The 5684-nt window shown below is 40.3% G+C and overlaps 1 long non-coding RNA gene across 2 annotated transcripts; it reads right to left on the reverse strand.

Moving 5' to 3' along the window:
* Positions 1 to 1389: 1389 nt before the first annotated feature.
* On the reverse strand, positions 1390 to 5155 carry LOC125695567 (uncharacterized). 2 transcript variants are annotated; one of them, XR_007377993.1, is made up of 3 exons: positions 5009 to 5155; positions 4050 to 4186; positions 1390 to 2313 (listed from the first exon to the last, which is right to left on the reverse strand). It is a non-coding gene; the product is annotated as an uncharacterized LOC125695567 (long non-coding RNA). The 2 variants fall into 2 exon arrangements; XR_007377994.1 differs by having other exon boundaries at positions 4050 to 4189.
* Positions 5156 to 5684: the final 529 nt, after the last annotated feature.

Below are 5684 nucleotides of genomic sequence, written 5' to 3' on the forward strand. Positions count from 1 at the left end.
TTGTTGTTTGTAATAAATGTTGTGCATTTAGACAACAGCAGTTCTTTAGTTCTAATTCAGCACAAAAACAACCAAAAGCAAATGCACAAAAATTGAAGAAGAGCTCCACATTTTTAATTTGTGAATCATTTGGATTTGTTATTCTGTAGTATGGCCTTAGAGGCCGCAGAAAACGTAACCAGTGCATTTCAATTGGAGATTTGGGCATTAGCACGCTCACAGCAAAAGCAAGCCCACAGATATCCATCCCTAATCTCTGCTGATCTCCTGATGCAGTCTGTTTTCACCTTTCTTTTGCCATGCTCCCTCTCTTAATGCCTCTTCCTTGCCTGCAGACTCTTCATTAGAAAGCCTGCAGAATGGAAGGAGGCATGAGTATTGCAAACTGAGAGGTGTCAAGACAATGCAAAGTCACTGTTTGGCCACATGCTGAATAAGTCACTGGGGACACTGAGATCTGAAGCTATGCGGGGGATATCATTGGTTCTAAATCCATAGAGAGCTGTTTGTTATATTTTTTAGTTGCTGAGTTTAGATCTTAGACTCTCATAACTGGGTAAGCTGAGTGAATAAAATGCTGTCCTTCATCAGGATCAGGAATTATAGATTGTTTTAACTAGAGTGCTTGACAATAACTACTACGGATTTCTGCTTGGTATTTTAAAGACACGCAGTCCATGTATGCAAATATATCTGCATGAGAGATTGCTGTGACTTAGAGCCAATCTTTGGCAGAAACAATAGAACAGGCTCATAAACAGGTGGTTCTCATCACTGGACGCATAATGCTGTATGTATGCATTTAGCCTTTTCTCTAACGCCCTTATCCTGTAGAGAATGTGGTTCTTTATGGCCATAAAATGGAAATATTTGCTGGCAAAGGTGACAAAGCACATAGTTCCCTGCAGCATCCCACTCAGTACCAGGATAAATATCTCTCAGTTGTCAGGTAAACCCACAGCACATGAGCTAAGGACAGCACTGCTCTTTGTGTACCTAAGAAAGGAAAATACATTTACAGCAAAAGTGGACGTTCTGTTCTTCATTCATGTGTGACCAAATTCTAATCTCTCTCAGTCTGCCATAAATCCAAAATAACCAACTGAAGTCAGTGCAGTTCCTGGAGATTTGTGCTACTGTAAATGAGAACAGAACTGAGAATTATTTTTTCTTCTCTCTCTGGTAACAGCGAGAAGAAAAGCTGCAATGTCAGCCTGGCTTTATTTTATTCCTTTGCTCACGTCATAAAATGGACATCATTTAAACCTCCTTTTTTTTTTTTTAATATATATTTGGAATGTAACAGAAGGAGAGCCTTGATGGTTTCTTATTTTGCAGGAATATAAACATTAGAAGTCATTTTTCTTTTACACATGAGTTAGGAAGCATAATTTACTTGAAAGAACCCCATTATATACTCAGTACTTTATTTGTTTATCTAATTGAATAGAAGAGCATTTACTGCAGTTTCAAAGTTAAGCCAATAAACATTTGTCTTTGTATTGCGGCAGCAATGTTTGACAATTGCATTGGGCAGCACCCATTTTAACTTCAGTTTATTTTATAGTATTGATGAAGCAAAACTCCCTTGCTTGCACAGTTTCCACAAGTTGGATATTTGACAAAAGATGCTGAAAGCCTTTCTTACAAGCTGCCTGTGTTGCCTCGTCCTTGTTTCCAACACCACCTCACAACTTTGTATTTTGCTTCCCATATCCCTGGGCACATCCTCTGTGCAGAAAGGCACAAATAAGGAGCAAGGTTTTAAAAGCACTTATACGCCTCATTTCTCTTAAAGTTTAATTTTCACTGTCAGTTGACAAAGCTGTTGGCACTCTTAGGCATAAAATATTTGAGAATACTGTGTAGTTTTTTGACTCACTGTATAAATACCATCCTGAATTGTGCAGTCTGTATCGAATAGCTTCTGGAACATCTCCCCTAATCAGTTCCTTTTGGGAGCAGGATAACCACTTCCCTTCTGAAGCAGTGTCAGTGCCCTCCCCGCATGGGACTACAGATGGGATCTTTGTTACAGAGGCATGAGATCAATTCCTGATTCCAGGCCGTGTAGTAAGTGCATTCCTGACTGAATGTTACATCGTTTTTATTTTCCTGGGACAGCATTGCACTTTGTCTCCTCACTGAAAGAGCTATGTTCATTAGATACAGGAAGTCCTGCTAAACATCCATAACGTTACATCAACAGCTGCTGGTAGATCTTTGAATGCAGTGATCAGGGGAGAGTTTGCAAGAGATTTGGTACTTCTTTGCAGTGATTGTTTTCTTCAGTGGGCTTCAGAATCTAAATTTCTGTGGGGGAAAAAAAAAAAAAAAAGAAAAAAAAAAAGGCAGTTAATCCTTAAGGTTGTGTAAAAAACTCTAAAAACATGCACCAGATGGGAATCAATGCAGTAGTGTCTGCAGCCGGACAGATACCCTGAAAAGCAGGCTGAAGGCTGACACTATTTGGATTAAAGGAAAAAGGGCTGCAAAGCAGCCATGCAGCATAGACACTGTCTGTACGGTATGGGGAATGGGCAAATCTGCAGTGAGCCCTGTCACGTTGTCCATCACTGATGGCGTTGATTTTGACTGTGGCTCAAAAGAGACTCAATTTTCTGTCCTGTTGATCTGTGCTCTCTTTGTCCTACGTAGACACTTCCCATTACTTCTTTCGGCAGTGCACATAGATAGCTGACTCAATAATGGAACTGACTGGAAAAAAAGGTTTACATCTATAGAAAATAACTTTGTATTTCTCTGCTTGTTTTCTGCACTTCCCAAGCAGGAACAACAGGCATTAGAAGTTCTGGGCAGAAGAAAAGCATTTTCTCCCAACAACAGATCATGAGTATTAAGTGATTATATGTTTGATTTCAACTGTTTCAATTTGAGTAAAAAAACCTGTGTTGGAGTTGGTAAGCAAAGTGGCTGCTTTCAGGCGTAGTGATGAGAGAAAAGTCAGTTTACAGTGCCTGGATGCAAAACTACGTACTAAATTATATCTTGCATCTTCAAATCTGGATGAATACTCAGTGTCAGCAGTGAGTAGGGGATGTAGCTTCAGGGGATGGTATGTTACGTGGGCAACAGAAATGATGTGGGCTTAGAGTATGTGGAAGCATCTTCACTCCTATCCCTTCTAACACAGGAAAATTTCATAATCATAACAACTTGCTCAGAGAGAAACCTCTCCCAGTTGAATATGGAGAACTGGTGACAACTAATGGCTAAGACAGGTAGGCAGCTGGTACCAGAATGGGTAAAGGCCATGCAGAGGAGTTGCCCTAAGACACAGTGGGAAGTAAACCATGCCTGGGTGCTTGGTAGCCCTAGGTTGCTGGTGCTTTTAATAATGCATGTGCAGGGCCACACATGGTACCATTTGCTTTAATATTAATAACCAGTGAGCCACAGAATAAGCCAGGATTTTATGAAAATGAAATCTGATCAGTTCACACGTGGCTCTGGAATAAAGATGGAATCCTAGATGTACTGCCACGTGTTACTTCAAGGTATTTAAAACAAACCACCTATTCTCATGTAAACTACCTTTTTATCTGGACTTTGGTAACAGTCCATGCTGGTAGCAACACCTGCTGTAGTCTCCTGTGCAGGTGTAAGAACAAGTCTCAATTTCTGCTTACAAAATTATTATATGCATGTTTTTTGCCTAATGCAAAATCCTTACAGAGAGATGCTCTATTATGTTGCAGTAGCAAAAAACAGTGGTATAGTGTCCAAGCTTAAATGAGAAATAAAACATATATTTCCACCAGTGGGTAAGATTCACCAATAGAGCACAGCTTCCAAGAGAATCCATCTCCTTTTGGCTGATAGTTGATGCTATATTTTTTGGAAGTTTGTGGACAACTCTGCAAATTCCACCAAGTGGTGGCTGTGTGGGGCTGTGTAAGGCACAGCTGATAAGGATTTACATGGGGAGAAAACACTTTGGTTCCAGTACACCACTACCTCCCTTCTCCCCTTGCTCCACTCCTAGCACAGGATCTCAGGACAGCACACAGCACTGATGTCTTTTCTACCTGCAGCTTAGTGACAACAGGAATGCTCTTCCAGCATGCAACAGGGTATGATGTAGGAAATGGAGGATTTAGGTTTCATGTTTCTTCCTCTTCACTGTTCTTCTTACCCCTTCTTCTTGATTTTGGGGCATTAAGTTCTGCTGGAAGAAAAGAGCAGGAGATGAATCCGTGAAAAGAGCAGGACTCTTCAGGCTATTGTTTCTACCTGGTCACAGATCACAAAGTCATCTCTGCTGTTCCAGATGCTATGTGCATACAAGACAAGATGCTTGCAGCCCTACAGTGTTGTTCATATCCACTGTCAGCTACCAATATTAAAAACGTAACACTTGAGCCCCAGAGTCCTGGAGATTGGCCATGCTATAATGACAATTCAAAATAAATAAATAAGCATTTCAGTTTTTCTGCACTGCAAATCAAGACTTTTATATTTTCCTGCAAACTTGAAGGCTGGGAGTGAATAATTTAGGTAAAAGATAAGCTTTCCCTGTGTTCATGCTTTTTTGTCATTATATACTTGAATGTCCACTGTAGGAGCTGGGAATTTAAGGAAACCTATCAGAAAGCTTGTGACGATATCCTTAAAACTTACAGCACTGGATACTGTTGTACTAGAGAACGGGACTGCTGTGAGATTGAATATGAAGTCCTGGTTTTAGTTGCACAAGTAGTACTAGCAAGCATCTGCGTGTGTTTAATGAAGCTAGATTTCCACCTTCCATCCTGAAGTGTTAGTCATAGCAGCATGTTTTGCAGCTCCCACTCCATGCAAGCAGTATGGGTTAGTAACAGTGATGTTGTTGGTAGGAGTTGTAGAAGGGAGTAAGTCCCTTGCTGAAGGGAGTGTCGAACCCAGTGCTGTCAGATTTGTTCTCCTTTGTCTCAGCAGCTAACTGAGCAAGAAAGTGTTAAATCTCCTCCAGCAAGGCTGTAAGGAGAGATGCTGCAGTCATCCTTACCTCCTAAGTCACGGGCAAACCAAGGAAAGCAGCAGATCCTCCAAATTAGGTCATCTGTTTGCTTCATTCTGAAAGATTTTTATTAAAGTGAAAAGTGCTGTCTGTTTCTTCTCCCAGACAGAAAACAAACATTGGCATCTAGAGTGGTAGGAGATGAATATTTGGTGCTGGGCAACTTGATTAAAGTGTATTCCTTGCAATGCGCGGTGCCTCCCTTATCCTGCCATTGTGTTCATACAAAAAAAAAAGAAAGAGGGTCTGCCCTTTCCCATTGTATAGTCACATTTTCCAAGTTCAGCCAAAACGGGTCTTATAAAAAGCTTTAAAAATAAGATGAACTTTGTCTTTTAGTAAGCCACTGAAGAAACTCTGAAATGAAAGCAATCTAGTGCATTTTGTATATGGGAAAGCTGTTATAGTCAGTGTTCTGGGTGATCTGCCAGAGCAGGAAGAAAATACTGATAGAAATGGTCATGGGATGAATGTTATCTGAGCTTTACTTAAAGGTTTGCTAACTAAAATTGAAGGTGAATTTTACTTGAAATACTGGGAAAGTTTATAGAGGAAGAAGTGATTTGCAGCAGATGAGAATGCATTTGTGTTGTTGTATTTTTATCACTGCCATCACCAATATCAGCATCTACATTTATCTACTAGTGTACATTAAACTAGTGAT

The sequence above is a fragment of the Lagopus muta genome, chromosome 6 (genome assembly GCF_023343835.1).
Source record: "Lagopus muta isolate bLagMut1 chromosome 6, bLagMut1 primary, whole genome shotgun sequence".
Taxonomy (NCBI): domain Eukaryota; kingdom Metazoa; phylum Chordata; class Aves; order Galliformes; family Phasianidae; genus Lagopus; species Lagopus muta.